The 18,366-nt window shown below is 40.4% G+C and overlaps 1 protein-coding gene across 3 annotated transcripts in view; it reads right to left on the bottom strand.

The window, feature by feature from the left end:
- Window positions 1-18,366, bottom strand: part of akt1.S (v-akt murine thymoma viral oncogene homolog 1 S homeolog) — a 96,870-nt gene that overhangs the window by 67,759 nt on the left and 10,745 nt on the right.

Here is an 18,366-nt window from a genome sequence, read left to right as displayed (position 1 = left end):
TGTTTAATACAATGGCTCCTTTATTCCATCGTTGGGGCCCTTCCTTTCTAAATACAACCCTGGTTCTCTCACAGTAAAATATGACTGTTGCTTAAACCAACTGGCCAGATATTCGTCTTTATTTCAAAGGCAACCTGGCATGAGTCATAACCAACATAAACAACTCAATTCATTGAACTTTCTCTTTAGAAGAACAATTGATGCTATAAAGTGAAAATATATTCTTTTAATTTAAAGGGATCCTGTCATCCGAAAACATGTTTTTTTCAAAACGCATCCGTTAATAGTGCTACTAAAGCTACTGTTAACTGATTCATTTTGAAAAAACTAAAAATTTTCCCATGACAGTATCCCTTTAAATTTGGTGTCTCTATCACCTGTTAATAAAGGTTCTGTTTTATACAAGAAGCATTTTCATTGTATACTCCTGCATTTGACCCCAGTTTATCTAACTAAATCCACTGTATTGTACACAACTGATGTTATATGCTAAGTAAACATAAGGGCAGAGACACACGCTGCTATTTAGGGAGATTAGTCGCCCAGCGACAAATTGCTTCTTCTTCGGGCGACTAATCTCACTGAAAAGCCTTCCTGCTGGCTAGAATCTAAATCGCCGACGGGATGGCACTCTGATCGATTCAGCTTTCCGAAGTTGCCCGAAGTTTCCTCGTGAGGCAACTTCGGGCGACTAAGGAAAACTAAGTGTTCTGATTGCCATCCGCCGGCAATTTTCATTCTAGCAGGCAGTAAGGAAGTTCAGGGAGATTAGTCGCCCGAAGAAGAAGCGATGTCACTGGCCGACTAATCTCCCGAAATAGCAGCGTGTGTCTCTGGCCGAAAGCTCAATTTCAGCTTGAAATAAGCAGCTTATTTTACTAGCTATGCTTCTGAAACAAATTCTTGATTTTTACCAGCAACAGTACATTATGTAAATGCATATCCCTTTTGATTTTTTTTTTTTTACATTACACTTAATAGAGCCCATGAAAGCAGCACAAGCATATTATTCTTTATATATAATGGCATATTTGTCTTTCCATGCCAACCAGGATGAGAGAACAATAGCTGTGGGAAACAAATTACAAGATAATATGCAGGTATAACAGAGAGAGAATTGCTATAACCACAGAAGTTGCATGAGGCATAAAATCTCTCAGCACCAACACTAGGATTCAGTATGCAAAAAGATACTCCAGTGAAGACTGATCAGTTAATTTAGGGCTCTCCAAAAAGCTTGCTATGGTTAGGCCTTTCAGCTGTCGTTGGGTCAAGTAAACTCCTGTTGCCTGAAAACGTATACTCACTGTCAATCTAAACATTAGTAGTAAATGTAACCGATATGTTCACCCCAAGAACCACAAAAAAATGTAGGGTCAGTAGGAAAGAACATATGCCTGGTGTCTCAATTAGAGTCTTGCTCTACCCATGACTAGACTCAGTGCTCCATACTATACTACTACCTTTCTGTCACTTGTGCTGGCTGACTGACAGCTTTATTAGATACAGACATTCAAAATAGCAATCATAGAACTAGTAGTAAGAGAGATAGTAGTAGTAGTAGTAGTAGTAATAGAAGTACTATTCTAGCAGTACCAATACAAATTTCAGCAGCATAACCAGTGAAGCAACGCTTCGGGCATAACCAGCCCTTTATCAAGCTTGATAAAGGGCTGGTTATGCCCGAAACATTGCTTCACTTGCACAAATAAATTATCTTTCACTATACCGGAGTGCTGTTGAAATTTGTATTGGAATTGGGACTGGACCTGAGCAGACAAGAGTCACAGTCGGCACCCGACGATACAAAAAGCAATGAGATTAATTGTGTAGCACTACTCTCTGTGTTTGTGACTATTCTAGCAGTTGTAACCTACTGCCTCTTTTTGTGTATATCATTTCAAGCAGTTGGTCAACTTCAGAGTCTAGGTTAGACGGAGGGCTGGCATACGGGTGCTTCTAGCAGCTGGACAACACTACAGCCACTGGAGTACCTAAACCGTGCCGGGGCCCCTGCAAAAGATCTTCAGATGAGCCCGGTACACACTTCAATCTTATGTCCAAAACTCAGCCACCCTCCCTATGTTTAGGCTGGCTGCCAGTCCATACTATCTCCCACTCATCCTCTTTGCTGCCCCCCGGGGCTCCCTCCTGCCCTCTCAGCCTTCGATCATGACCTGACCATCCTCCCTCCTTCTCGGCCGCCCAACCTGCCTCCCCATAGCAAGTGGGGGATTTCTTTAAAGCTATATAGAAAGCAGACCCCGTGGCCAATGTTACATTTTTTTTTTTTTTTACAAACAATTGCTGTGTATTGTTTCTAGAATCTGGTCAATGCCAATAATCTTAAATTAATGTGATGAATCCACTGCACTCCTGCAATTCAACCTCCGTTGACCTGGCTAGGTCCCTTAGTAACAGTATACTGTTGGTGATATAATAAAAGGGGTAAGCTCCCTAATTGCAGAAAATAGAGTGTGTGCTAATGCATATAAAAATCGCTGCAATCTACAAACCACAATCAGACTTACTATTGCCCAAACACCAGTACAACTGTGCCAATTTTTTAACCCATCTGCCACTGCACATGGGGAAGACCAGGCTAATAACTGCAGCATTAACCAAGAATAAATTCTACCCATGTGCACAGTGATAGACCGATGCCTCTAGTCTGGTAACAGGAATGAACCGTATCAGTAGATCAGCCTTAGAAAGCTAGCAGTAGCTTAACAATGAATCTCTTCTGCAGTATAACTTTACTTCAGACCCAACTTAAGCTGGCCATAGACGCAAAGATCCGATCGTTTGAGGACTTCCCCAACTCCCAACCTGCCACTAACCATTCACATCAAATAAACTAGATAAGAACAGATCAGCTGATGTTCTGCCCCTGAGAGCAATCGTACGATATCTATGTCCAACAAAGCTGGTGAGTCTCCCACTGAAAATCGTACAATCGGCAATGCAGAGATATTATCGGCAGCCGACAGAAATCTTTTAACCTGTCCGACCAAATGACTGATCTCCGCCGGAAGAAAAATGTCGGGACTCTCCACACACTGTCCGAAAATCGTACGAATCCTCGATTCGTACGATGGGATCTTTGCGTCTACGGCCAGCTTAAGTCTAATGCATTTACTGCTTGTATCCGATATTGTTCCAGTAACAGCTAAGACAGCTAAAAAGCATTAACAAACAGATTTCAATTTGTCTTCAGCCAGGACCCTCACGTCCAATGCTATACCCCACCCAACTGGCATCCCCCCACAGAGGTGTACAGATATGAATTAACACTCCCTGATTTGTTGCTTTATGGAGATTTTACACCACAACTTAAAAAGAAGGTATGGAGTTGGGGGAAGGATTGAGGGAAGAAGAAGCATGGCCAAATATGTGCCTTGGACACATTATATTTGATTAGACAATGATACATAGAGAACATTTACTGCATCTTTTTGACATAATCACTTCTTTTAAGCAAATATTGCCTGTTTACAGGCTACTGTCAAAATTGAAAGTGTTCCTGACTGCTGTGAGACTGGAGTCGACTATTAGATTTCTGTGTCACAGAAGAGCCGTGACTGCTGCTTTCTTGGGCTCTAGCCAGCTCCACTAAATGGCTAAGGGCTATGGTACACAAGGCATGTTGCCAAAAACTGCTGCCAGTTGCAGGTAGCTTTTCTTCTGGTTGCTTGCTTGCTATGGAATACTACTCTGGGTTAAAAACTATACCTGTTATTTTAATCCTGAAGTCCTTTTATTTTTTTCCCCTCAAATAAACTACTATAGCAGAAAAGGCCTTTCTAGGCTGCTTGTGTGCTCCATAAGCTCAGCAAGGAGTGTTATGACTGTCATGTTGTGTCTGTGCCTCTGTTCCATTGTATTTGTGATTAGAAAACTGCGCAGCGAGTGTAAACAGAACTGTTTTATTATGTCAGTGGATACTACAGTTGGCTAAAATCCTCCTGTGGTTTATCCTTGTTTTGCAATTTTAGGATAGACTTAATCTAATTCAGCCCACTTTGTTTCGCAGCACTGTTTATTATTGCTCTCAATCGGACGGAGTGTGTTTTTCAAAGTTGAAGTCACAACTTTCATGAAAAACAAAAAACAAACCCTAAAGGTCCCCATAGACGCGACGATTCTTCTTGCCGAACGACCGATTTTAGGGAAGTCCGACCAATCCTTCGAAATTATCGTGCGGTTAGTGGTATTCGAACGATCGTACATCTTACGATTTTTCGGCCGACATCTGTCGGGAAATTGATCGGCCAGGTCAAAAAATCTTTGTCGGCCCCAGTGCAATCTCTCTATGTTTGCAGGGCCAAGCAGGCAGCTCCCCTTTGTTTTCCTGCCAGATTGGTCTTTTTAGTTGATGGTAAATTCGTACGATCGTACGATCGTTCTGAGAAGATATTGGTCTCACGATCAGGATCTGATCTTTTAAAAATCTCAACATCTATGGCCAGCTTTAGCCACAAAATACGAGGAAGTGTCCTTCTAAAAACTAAAAGATAATCTGCTGTACAAACACTACTGTCAGAGGAAGATCATGATAACCAATTTCTTAGAAGCAGTGTGTACAAGCTTCTTGGATTTTTCGACCACCGTTCCGCTGACCAGTATGTTGAAAGATAAACACGCCGCATCACTGTTTGCAGCTTCGGGACGAATGTTTCCATTCATTTACGATATCCTTAAAGGGATACTGTCATGGGATAAAATTTTTTTTTTCAAAATGAATCAGTTAAAAGTGCTGCTCCAGCAGAATTCTGCACTGAAATCCATTTCTCAAAAGAGCAAACAGATTTTTTTATATTCAATTTTGAAATCTGACATGTGGCTAGACATTTTGTCAATTTCCCAGCTGCCCCAGGTCATGTGACTTGTGCCTGCACTTTAGGAGAGAAATGCTTTCTGGCAGGCTGCTGTTTTTCCTTCTCAATGTAACTGAATGTGTCTCAGTGGGACATGGGTTTTTACTATTGAATGCTGTTCTTAGATCTACCAGGCAGCTGTTATCTTGTGTTAGGGAGCTGTTTTCTGGTTACCTTCCCATTGTTCTTTTGTTTGGCTGCTGGGGGGGAAAGGGAGGGGGTGATATCACTCCAACTTGCAGTAAAGAGTGATTGAAGTTTATCAGACCACAAGTCACATGGCCAGGGGCAGCTGGGAAATAGACAATATGTCTAGCTCCATGTCAGATTTCAAAATTGAATATAAAAAAATCTGTTTGCTCTTTTGAGAAATGGATTTCAGTGCAGAATTCTGCTGGAGCAGCACTATTAACTGATTCATTTTGAGGAAAAATTTTTTTCCCATGACAGTATCCCTTTAATAGTAGAAGATCCTGACTGTGCCAAACAAGGGTACTGGTGTGCAGAGACACCATCGATATCCGAATGTAGTGAAATCTAAGCAATGATATATTACACACACAAAAATGGTGCTTTTCCTTTTCTACAGTACAAATTAAAAATTCTTTATCTTCTGGCCTAGAGGAGATTTGTTTTGCTCTTAGTCATGTTATTGTGTGAACTTCCTTCAGAAACTGACCAAAACAATGGATGTTTGCCAGCTTTCCTCAAAAATCTCTACTAATATACTGAGCCAGAGTAAGAGACCATGAGCAATGAACCTAGACTTGGGCCCAACGTATGCAAATCAGCCCCCACAGGGTGCCAATAAACATATCCAATAAGAGATCAGCAATCTGGCACCACTGCAATCTTGTGCTTAAAATGTGTGGAAATGTATGGTTGTGATAAGCTGCTATAATTAAAAGTCTGTCTTGTAAGGAACATCTTCCACCTTGGATGCAACTGAAGATATCACCTGACAGGGTTCCCCAACCTTTTGAAGTCGTGAGCAACATTCAAAAGTAATAAGGAGTTGGGGAGCAACACTAGCATGAAAAATGTTCATGGGGTGCCAAATAAGTGCTGCGATGTGGATTGTCAACCTACATTGAGACTCTGTTTGGCAGTACACCTGGTTTTTATGAAACCAAAACTTGCCTCCAAGCCTGGAATTCAAAAATAAGCTCCTGCTTTGAGGCCTCTGGGAGCAACATCCAAGGGCTTGGAGAGCAGCATGTTGCTCACAAGCTACTGGATGGTGATCACTGGCCTAAGAAGTGATCCTTCAACTCCTTCCAGCACCAGCCTGGCACCTTATCTCACCTTAACAAAAAAGGAAATATTACATTTTAGAAATATTGCTAGTCCTCCACTGCTAGTTATAGGTTTCCTGCTCAGTAAGACAGAAAACTAGTTTCCCTGCTGTTGGTAATGCACTTAGGGTTCCATCACCCAAAGGTGCATGAGGTTATAAATGAAAATGTTGACTTGAAAATGATCACTACTGGAGTGACCAGTAAATACTACCCATTGATTGGTTGCTATGGATTACTGCTCCTAGGCAAACTTAGTGCCTTTTATTGCATAACCCCAGTAGTGGTCATTCGCAAGTCAACGTTTTCATCTTTACCTCTTAAGGGAGTATATGGGTCCTTTATTTCCATTTAGCATTGCACTCACATAGAAATATATGAGAATACTTGATGCTCAGAGCCTGCACACAAAGCTAACCAGACTTTTTAGGATTATTACAGAGGGCAAAAAATCTGCTGGAGAGGCGATGATGCAGAAACTCATTTTCTTTTAATAAATGTGGACAGATTAAATAAACTGAACATCTGTCCCGTGTTGCAAGCAATTCTACCATTTCAAGCATTTCCTTCCAATAAGTCTAATGCAAGGTGATGCAAAAGGCCATAACATTGTCAAGTCAGAAAGCATGAGGCTAATTGGCAAAACAACATTAAAGGTGGCCATACACGGAGAGATCCGCTCATTTGGCAATGTCGCCAAACGAGCGGATCTCTCCTCCCGATATGCCCACCTTGAGGTGGGCAATATCGGGCTGATCCGATCGAGGGCCCTAGGGCCCAACGATCGAATCCTAACGATGGGTGACGGGTGGTCAGATCGTGGGACCGCATCAACGAACAGATGCGGCTGCGATCCAGCGGGATTTTTAGTCCCGTCCGATCAACATCTGGCAGACTTTCGGACAGATATTGATCGTGGAAGCCCATCGGAGGGCCCCATACACGGGCCAATAAGCTGCTGACTCGGTCTGTCGGCAGCTTTTATCGGCCCATGTATGGCCACCTTTATTCTGAACCATTCTGACTTACTAAATCGGCCTTTAGGGCTTGTGAACCTGCATTTGAACTACGTTTCATTGTTTTCCTGCACTGAGCGAATATTAGGCATAGGGTATTTTTGCAGGTGGAAGGCGTACACACATTGAGGAACAATAGTGATGTGGCAGTAAAACAGAATTTGCATTTGTAAGTATGTTCTGTGAGGCTGTTACAGATCCCTGTACACATATTCAGAATGCTGAAGATCATCGAATAGTCCTAAGGGCAAGGCCAGACATGGAGTTTTTACGTTGCATTTTTAAAAAAGCTCCGTCAGGCGTAAATACGCATAAACTGCACTACCACTGAAAGTAATGGAAAACGAACTATGGCAATTCTCACAGGGAGATTGCAAGCCGAAATCCACCAGGGGACGCCAGTATTTGCGTTTTTCAGCAGAAACGCCAATATGTCAGGAAACTACCAATTCAATATACTCTATGGGATCTACTCGTTAGAAACCACACTTGCGTAAATATGCAGTGTATTTTAAATATGGCATCCAAATTCTTGCGTGATAAAAGACGCATATACGTTTTAACAGCGTAGTAGGCCGGTGACGTAATTACGTTGCGTATTGACGATGATACCTGCTCCATTTTGCATGTAAATAGCTTTTCTATTTCTAGCCAGCGGCATTATGGGGAACGAGAACAATGAGAAGTGCATGTTGGGAAAAGAAACCTACATGCTAAAAAATGCATGTTGACGTCGCGTGTGGTTTCAGTGGCGTATTTACACTCGACCTTGCGTTTTTAAAAACGCAACTTAAAAACGCCATGTGTGACCTTGCCTTAAAGGTTAAAGGTTTCTTTAGCAAACTCAGGTTGTGATGCTTTAATTGGCAGTTTCAGGCTGAGTAATAAACATTTATACCAGATTATCTGGAAATCCGTTCCGTGACAATCAAAGCCCGAACTCAAAGCGTTACAGATATACAGAGAACTAAAGCAACACGTCAAACTACAAAAACATGATAGTATAAAAGAAGCTCCGCATAATTAAACAACAGTTTCTGTTGCGTGATTTTCACATCAGTTCTGCATTTTTGTGCATGAGAGACAGCAAGGTAGACACAGAGCTTGGTTTAAATGCGAAAGTGAAGAAAATGAAGAAATGGAAAGGCTTTACTGTCCCAAAATAGCTCTTGCCTTAAATCAACTTGTGTTTCATCAGCTTGTCCTCAATTGCCATCTATCTTCGGAAATTCAGGATTTGGATTGCATGATACTTAAGACAGTCTCCTCTTTTTTTTCCCTGGAAATAAAGTCCTTTCTGTGTTTTATTTGATTACAGACATCTCAGAAAATGCCTATAAGGAGAGATTTGTACAATACAGGTGAATATTCTGCCATAGATCACTTTATTGCAGGGCCGGAACTAGGGGTAGGCAGAAGAGGCAGCTGCCTAGGGTGCAATAATAGGGGGCGCAATAATAGGGGAAGCAATAATAGGGGGGCGCAATAATAGGGGGGCGCTGGGGAGCTACCTCTAAAATTGTCTTCTGCCTACCCCTAGTCCGCATCTCTCAGTCTTCCTTCCCTCCTAACACCCTCCCCTCTGTCACTGGCCCTCCCTTCCGTCACTCCATTGCTCCCCCCCTGGCGGGGCTTGCCTGCAGGTTGCCTAGGGCGCCCGGCTTTAACATTTCGACTGTGAATATTTTCTATATCACTACTGTCCAACTGTCAGGTTAACACAAACACTTTGAGTCTATCTCTCTTGGACACTAGGAGGGCAGCTCTGCATTATACAGAGGATTGGGCAGCACTGTATACAAAGAATACAAATTCTATAGTGCAATCCAGCCCGAAACCTGGGGGCGGGTTTAGCCCAACACAAACATCTTCCTTCTCTGGTATGTTCAGTCTTCCACTCTACCCATCCAGGGCCGGATTCGTGGAAAAGCCACCAAGGCCATAGCCTAGGGCAGCAAGATTTCAGGGGGCAGCATGGAACCATATTGGTTCAGAAACACTGGGAATGTGCAGGAAATACAACAGTTTTTAAAAATGCGCCAATACTCAGTGCTCCGGACCCAATGAAGAAAATTTGCGGACGTGCACAAATAAAGGGGAGGGTAGAGACAAACAGCAGCAGGCCTAGGGGCACCCGCTATGTAAATCCAGCCCTGTCCCCATCTGCTGGCTTTTGGCTCCAGCAGCCTCCATTTATAGGTGCACGCCTACCCACCACTTTTATGACATCAAAGATGGGCAGGTTCGGGGTGGGTCTATAAACGGAGGTGCGGGTCACGCAGGTTCAGGCCGACTTCCACACATATTTTGCAGGTGACAGATGGGTTCGGATTCAGCTATTCTTCGGCTCTCCCCATCTGTGACCTTACTCTGACAACTTTTGTCTAAGGCAGCCTACATTTATAGGCACATGCCTACCCTGCTCCACCCCCTTTCATGACATCAGAGATTATATTAATTTAGTCTATGATTAAGTGTCCCTTGGCGACAAGAAAAGCGTAAGGCTTTCTGTTTTTTAACATAATAACTTTTTTACTATATTAAAACCATTTGGGCTCCTAAACTCTACTCCTTGGTATTCCGGATTGATGCCTGCCTATTATGATGATTTCCGAGTGAACTACTCTCCCCATCTGTGACCTTACTCTGACGACTTTTGTCTAAGGCAGCCGACATTTATAGGCACATGCCTACCCTGCTCCACCCCCTTTTATGAAATCAGAGATGGGCAGGTCAAACACTGGTCTATTAATGGAGGTGCCAATCAAATTAATGTCAACGTGAACATCACTAAACAGCTAGGCTGAGAGCACACAAAGCATTGGCTCTGCTGCGCTCAGTCGGCATTTTGTATTTTTTTTTGCAGGCTGTCAGAAGTGAATCCACTCCTTTCCTCCGCTCCATTGATCTGTACAGCTTCCACTCGTGTACAGGCACGGGCAGCATCCAAAAATAGCAAAAGCAGGCATTTTAGGACTGACCGCTGGTCCGCTGCGTGTGCCTGCATGCAGGCAGAAACTGTACTTTGTAGAAAACGAAGCTGGGGAAGGAAGCAGATCCGTTTCTCTCAGCAAAAAAAAAAAAAAAAAACACAGGCTGAAAGCAGCAGAGTCAACACTCTATGTGCCCTTGCCCTAATAGTTAATCACCTACAGGCTTCTGAAATAGTAAATATGCATATAAAGCACCCGTGCCATATTTGGAGCTGGCTATTATTGTTATTAGTAGTAGTGCCCTGAATAAGTGGTTGTTCTTTAACCCCCATATCCAGCTCAGCATCTTGTTACATTCATAAAAAGAATTTCACTCCAAAGAGAAGTCTAACGTTATTAAAATCATTCACACCCATACAAATGTGTAGTCTGGTAACCAGACACATATTTAGGGAAGTAAAACCACATGCATCCTGATTCCATTCCCTTATTGCTAAGCATTATTGTATTTTGCATTCTTCGCCTACCTGGATAAGTAGGTAGTAAGCGCATCCTCTGTGCAAGGGTTAGTTATAAAGCAGTGTGTTAATTGCAAAGTTGGAAAACGTTACTGCACCGAGGTAAATTCTATTTGGCTTACTGGAATGCACTCTACTCTCCCCAGCCTGGCCCACAGTCCCTGCTATTCAGTGTAAACAAGTTAGAAACTTTGCATTCAGTGATGTCATTGAAAGGGGAAGATCTGAAATCAATGGCTTCTTTTCACAGATAGGCTACAGAAATTATTAAAGGGAAACTCCAGCTTCCAAACTAAAATTTGATAAAGAGGCCCACATAACACAGAAATATATAATATACCCATCCCAGTTACCCATTTCTTCAAAAAAGTATGAATAAATGCCATTTTCTATGCTGTGTAACAGCTCTTCTCTTTCTGCATCATTTGAAATCCTGGCAGGGAAGAAGGGACTAAACACTGATGTTACAAATTGTAACAACTTCTCCACAGCTTACAGACAGCATGCAGGAACTACATAACCCACAATGCATTGCACTGGGATGTTCCGTTCCTTATTGAAATCACGTGTGCAGGGAATTGTGGGGTTTGAAGGATACAGGCTGAGGAAAGATGGCTGTTGATACAAAGTAACAGTAGTCAGACAGCTCAGCAGGAGAGCAGGGGGCTGGGCTTAGGGAACTGTCAGAAACTTAAAAATCATGAAAATTCTGCATTTTTTTACTGTATATTGCAAAGTTACTTGAAATTATGTTTACTTTTCAAAAAGCTTAAGTTATGTTTGTGTGGAGTTCCCATTTAAAAACAAAACAAACTGAAAAGCTCCAGAAGAAAATCCAGAAAAATAAGACTCTGGATAATCCATTCCGATTAGAAGAAAGGAGGTTCCGCCTAAATATTGGGAAGGGGTTTTTTACAGTGAGAGCTGTGAAGATGTGGAATTCTCTCCCTGAATCAGTGGTACAGGCTGATACATTAGAACAGTGTCGGACTGGCCCACCAGGATACCAGGAAAACTCCAGGTGGGCCCAGGTGTCTGTGGGCCCTTGTACTGCTAAACATTTGGCCTATTTCATGGCCATTCCCTATTTCTTTGAGAACAGAGAAACTAAATAGATGGAATAATAGATTATAGTATGTAAAGCATAGAGACTAGGAGAATAGAGGTTGAGTGAGAAGAAGAATAATAGTACTGAGAGTGGGTCCCTGGTCTATGGTTCTTTGGTGGGCCCCTGGTCTAAGGTTTTTGGGTGGGCCCCTGGTGTCCCAGTCCGAAACTGCATTAGATAGCTTTAAGAAGGGGTTGGATGGCTTTTTAGCAAGTGAGGGAATACAGGGTTATGGAAGATAGCTCATAGTTCAAGTTGATCCAGGGACTGGTCCGATTGCCATTTTGGAGTCAGGAAGGATTTTTTACCCTTCTGAGGCAAATTGGAGAGGCTTTATTTTTTTTTTTGCCTTCCTCTGGATCAACTAGCAGTTAGGAAGGTTAAAATAGAGTTAAAAAGTTGAACTTGATGGACTTGTGTCTTTTCTCACCCTATATATATATATATATATACATACATACATACACACACAATGGCTACAGCAATGGCAACACTGACCGTATTATTAGAATATAGAATCCCAATGGCAGCAATTTAATGAAAATCAAATTAACAGAAAAAAAGCAATATACTAAAATATGCATTTCCAGATGTCCATTGCTAGATGTAGTGAAAGACTACCAATCAGTGGAGGTTAATATAACCATTAGAAATACAAAACTGACTGAAGAGTGGGCTACCTCGTAAAGCTGTAGAAAGTTGCACAAGCTGCGGCATTCTCCAATAAGACACAGGGACCCTGTTCAAATAAAGCTCAGTCACATCTATAGGGCTTATAGTGCTTATCTATAGTGATGAGCGAATAAATTTGCCAGGCATAAATTTCCATGTTTCACCACCGGCGAATATATTTGCGAAACTGCGGCGCCCACGAGAATTTGACGCACTCATAAAACTGTCACGTGTCCAAATTATTGGGATGCCCATTGACTTTTATGTAAATTGTCGCGGGTGTCAATTTATGCGTGCGGTAAATTTGGATTTCACAAATTTTTCACCGTTTTGCAAATTTCTCTGGAAATTAGGTCATTTTTCAGTGAATTGTACAAATTCGCCCATCGCTACTTATCTATAAAACACAGGTGCTAAACTGCACAAGTGAAGTTATCAATAACAACCAGTTTGTTTTTATGTTTTTTTTCATGTTCTACCTTGTAGTGGACTGTGTAAAAACCAACTGCTGATTGGTTGCTGAAGGCAACTTTACGTGCGCAATTTTGAAGCCTTTGTTTCTCACTATATAAACTCCAGATATCTCATTTTCTCGATATTTCGTATTCTAATAAAAATATCTGAAAATAAAAAAATATAGAAGTATAGTTTCAAATGAAGTAGCATTGCAACGATGGAAGCCCTGTGAAACAAATAGAATAGCTGTTCTGGCAGTTAGGAGACCTTGATGTCTGGGGCTGGTATGAAATAGGGAAGCTGTAACTTCCTGTTTACACACTGTAGAATACATACATTCATATACATTTTTCCACCCATGTGTGAGATCACTCTCTTCTACTCATTGGATATTAAGGGTTACAGTAAACTGCATACACACACCTTAAATTGCCAGCATTAGTACCAAATCCAACACACACATATACTATAAAGAAGTGATTTCAATAGGCAAATGCACATCAAGTGACTTTTCTTTTAAACTGGTAGATGTCCCTCTCAAGTTCTAATACACAAACTAACAGTGTATGTTATCTAAACATCCGCATCAGGGCTTGAGTGGACCTGTGAACCGGCCACTAAAGTTGGCCATACACACAAAGATAAAGTCGCACAAATCAAAGGTTTGTACAGTTGTTGGACTGTTTGGTATCGTCGTATTTCATACCATCGATTGTTTAGCGATCGAACAGGTTAGAAGATTTGTCAGCCAACGATAATATGTATTGCATCTCTGCACGATATCAATGGGTGACTGTCACTACTATTTGTCAGACATAGCTTTTATACGATTGCTGTCACGGCCAGAACACCGTCTGATTTGTTCTTTTACTATTTTATTGAATCTGAATGGTTAAAGGGCATGTAAAAAAAACATAAAATCTAATTTTTACTTTCTTTAATGAAAAAGAAAGCTATCTCCGATATACTTTAATTAAAAAATTGTGTACTTTATTAGTATCCTGACTGTATGCATTGAAATTCTCCCTTCATTTACTGCTGTGGATAGGAATTGTCACACGGTCCCTAACTGCTCTGCAGGGAAACAATCATACTTATGAACAGCAGGGGGAGCCTCCGCCTTACTTCCCAGCCATGCAGAACTCAAGCAGATTTGTTTGTTTCCCTGTAGAGCAGTTGTTGTCTGTGTATAGATTTGCATTGGATTTTATTTTTGCCTTTACATCCCCTTTACCGTTTCCAACTCCAGCTACAGGGACAAAGATCATGCAGCCAGATTTAAACAGATAAACTGGGATTCTTTTTGGAGGATTATTTTGCTGCAGCCACTGGTTCTGCAGAGTTGGAGAAAGTTTGTATTAAATACAAAACTATAAAAACCACATTAGATTACATGACAACACAGGACCCAGTGCAGTCTGTATATTCTGATTATTAATCAGTCTTGCTGTATCGGCTTCTGGCAGATATTATTTGACTTGTGCTGTTTTGTTAATTAATGATGATCCCTAAGCAGCCCAGACCACACTGAGCATGTGCACAGTCTTGGTCTTGCAAAGATGTATAACAAAGTTACAAGATGGTGACCCCTATGGCCAACTTTGAAAGCATAAATTATTTGTTTGGTTAGGCTTGTGGGGCAGTAAGTTCATGTTTATGTTTAGTATTTAAAATACAGCATTTCTAACCTTATTCTATTTTAGACTTTACTTGAAGGTCGGAAGACATATGATCGTTCGTCTGATACAAGAGTAAAATCTGTACAACTTAAGCCAAAGTCAAGATGGGCCTTGAAGTCGTAGTTCCAAGGCATCTGGGGGGTGTATTTTGCTGATCCCTGGATAAAACTTACATAGACTATAGCAGTGATCAAGCAATGCTGCCAGATACACACCACCCGTACATTGCCAGCATCATATAACAACTTAAGATCTGCTGCACACATTACTTGTCTCAACATGCTTCTTCCTAATAATGTTATTTATATGTTGGAATTAGTGTTCCCTAATGAAAATGAATGTGTAGGATGTTTGGAAATTTTTTTCCCCTGCCGAGCAAAATTGACACTGGTAATTGACTAAAGGAAGCCTTATGGTAGAATCCATTAGTGTCTCTCAAAAGCAGTTGTGATAAAGTACACTTAACATCGTCATAATAACCACCCAGCAATAAATCTTTTGTTCGCCATTAAATCGGTTTTACAGATGGAGAGAACTGTCATAAGAAGACGCATGCAAATAATAATATTATTTATACATGCAAAAAAGAGGGGGGAGAGCAGATAATGTATCCCCTACTGATATTTAGCGATTAGTTATGTGGCCATAAGGTCCTCATTTACATGAGCACAGTATGGCATCTAAAACAGGCAGACATTTTGACGATTATTGCTGCTAAAGTCTTAGGCCATTGCCACACCATGCAAGAAAAACATACAGGGCAGTACCCTGCACCTAAGAATGGCATTACAGTATACATGTGCTACACAAAGGAGTGCTCTGGACAAACCAAATCATTAAGGGGTACACTCTGGGTAGAGTGGTAGAGAGCAGTTGACTTTTAGAACAGTCACAATATCCCCATGTCTTAACAGCAATTACAATAAGCTATGTTTCGCAGTGACTACAGTGTCTCTTTAAATGATGTATTCTTGGAACTTTATCTACATATTCCCCCATATGTAATAAAAGGCACTAAGTTTGCTCAGTAGCAGTAACCCATAGCAACCAATAAGATGTTTGCTTTTAAACAGGTGCAGAAACTGAGGTGGAGAGCTTAAGACCTTGAACACATACCAGGTGCTGTACTGAAGGACCCACGCCTGTTACAGGGCCAAATTATCCAATCAGAGCAGATATCAGCAGCACACCGTGGATATGAACAAACATGTATTTTATTGCATCAAATCATTTTGAACAGGGCCCTGTTTAAAATGATTTGATGCAATAAAATACACGTTTGTTCATATCCACGGTGTGCTGCTGATATCTGCTCTGATTGCTTTTAAACAGGTGACCAGTAAATGCTACCTGCTGATTGGTTGCTATGGGTTACTGCTCCTGGGCAAACTTAGGGCCTTTTATTACATAACCCCCATAATGTTTTATGTTGGAATTTGCCTCATCAATAATGGAATGTGGTAGCTGATGTAATAATTTCAACTATGCACAAGAATAGATTTTTCTGTATTGTACTGTAAGTAATGGCATTATTCATGTATATATATATATATATATATGTGTATGTATATATATATATATATATATATATATATATATATATATATATATATATATATATATATATATATATTCCACCATAGTGTCGGCACTCACGAAAAACGATCTTCATATGCCTGGGTGCAGAGACAATAATTTCATCTACAACAATCCAAAGGAATCCGCACTCACAGGTCTTAAATAAAATTAAGAATATTTATTAGAACAGATGACTAACGTTTCGGCCTCTCCGAGGCCTTTCTCAAAGTATTCATTCTACAGAAAACATGCCTTATATACACACACACAACATGGCGGGAAACAATGGCAGCTCTGACGTTTATTACTCGTCAGAACCAGAGCGACTCCAATTATACTAAATAATCACAAATCCATTGCACTACGTAATAAGATATGCATTCCAGTTAAATCTAATAATATATTTAAATTAGATACAATATTAAAACAAGTCTAAAACCATTATAAAACCAATACATCAGGGCACTGTTCCTTAATAACTATTTTGTAACAATATACTGATTATTTGTACTCAAATTTATAACTTTGTTATCAGTGTCACAGATGTAACATTCTTTGAGGATGTCTAAAAGGTCCTGACTGTAACGCTTCCTGCTACTTCCCTTGTTGCCCCCTAATGCTACAAACTAAGCTATGTGTGCCCCTACAGTAAATAGTCCTCCCGCTCTCTCTAAGAAGTGTGTAAACTCCATCTTCCAAGATATGTAGTGATTAGCTAGGTGCTATTTAATAGATGCTGCCCGCTCTGGTGCCCTACTGGAATTATATCATATACACCCCCTCTCGTGACACTACTCATCGTGCATCCCTATATATAGACCCTCATACTGAATTATATGTGGTTAGTTACTGAATTAATATGTGGTTAGGCCGAAACGTTAGTCATCTGTTCTAATAAATATTCTTAATTTTATTTAAGACCTGTGAGTGCGGATTCCTTTGGATTGTTATATTGGATATATATATATATATATATATATATATATATATATATATACTGTAGATATAAAATTAGCAAAATTATAAATATATATACACACACGCGCAACAGAAAGTACCACGAGCATCAAAAAAGATTTGTTAATAAAAATTCCAATTAAACTAAACTAGATATTGAGATCACTTTAGTCATTCAACACAGAATCTGCCATTTTAGAAGGGTATCTAAACACCTTACTGCTCTCACTCAACTAGAATTCATGTTATTTCTACTGAAATGCATAACCTTACATTTATCAACACCAAATCTCATTGCCAGTTTGCTGCCCAGCTCTTGAACTCAAGTCAAATTTCTCTCCAAAGTAGCAGCAGCATCCTTCATGAAACCTATAGTTTAGTATCATCAGCAAAAATAGAGAAAGTGTTTACAATGCCCACCTCAGGGTCATAAATAAACCAGTTGAAAAGCCAAGGACAGACTCCTGCAGTACTCGACTAACAACACTGGTCCAAATGTTCCACTTACCACCTATTTGTAATCTATCCAGCCAGTCCAAGTACAAATATTTTGTTCAAGGTCAATATTCCTTAATTTAATCAGCAACGTTCATTGTAGTACTGTTTCAATTGCTTTAGCAAAATTTAAGTAGATCATATCCACTGTCACCCCCAGTCTAGGTTTCTGCTCAACGTCATCTACACTTAAAAGGCAATTTTTGGCCATTTAAAACCATGCTGACATACAAATGTTTTGGGACTGTATTTTAAGCTGTGGTACCACATTAGCAATTTGCCAATTTCTGCAACATGCTAGAATGTGGGAAGTTAGGTAATCACCGAGCTGAGCTATTTTAGTTCCCTAGGTTGAATACCATCCGTTCTGGACATTTGTTTACTTTCACATGTTCTCTTTTCAACTTCCTCCTTAGCATGCTGTCAATCAATAGTTACGTCATTAAAACTGGGTCTATTAAAACGGAAACCCTTCTTGGTACTACCCAATCTTGCATTTGCAAATACTTTCTTGTGGTGTGTATTTAATGCAGGAAAGTAATTTAGCTGCCCAACACTTTACAGCTCTTCTTAAGGATAAGTCATTAGCAACAGTACATGGGGGGAGGTTTTTGTTTAAAATAATAAACAATTAATGGTAATAATGCACTGGTTTAAAAACAGAGACAGATTCCACATATTTAAAGTGCTTGTATGAAATGTTTAAATAAATATTTTTTAAGCACTGCGCATGGTTGGTCTTGAAGCAGACAACACTTTATCTTGGGTTAGTGATTACACAG

The sequence above is a fragment of the Xenopus laevis genome, chromosome 8S, assembly GCF_017654675.1.
Source record: "Xenopus laevis strain J_2021 chromosome 8S, Xenopus_laevis_v10.1, whole genome shotgun sequence".
In the NCBI taxonomy this organism is placed as follows: Eukaryota; Metazoa; Chordata; class Amphibia; order Anura; family Pipidae; genus Xenopus; species Xenopus laevis.
This window is presented reverse-complemented; position numbering and strand designations above follow the sequence as displayed.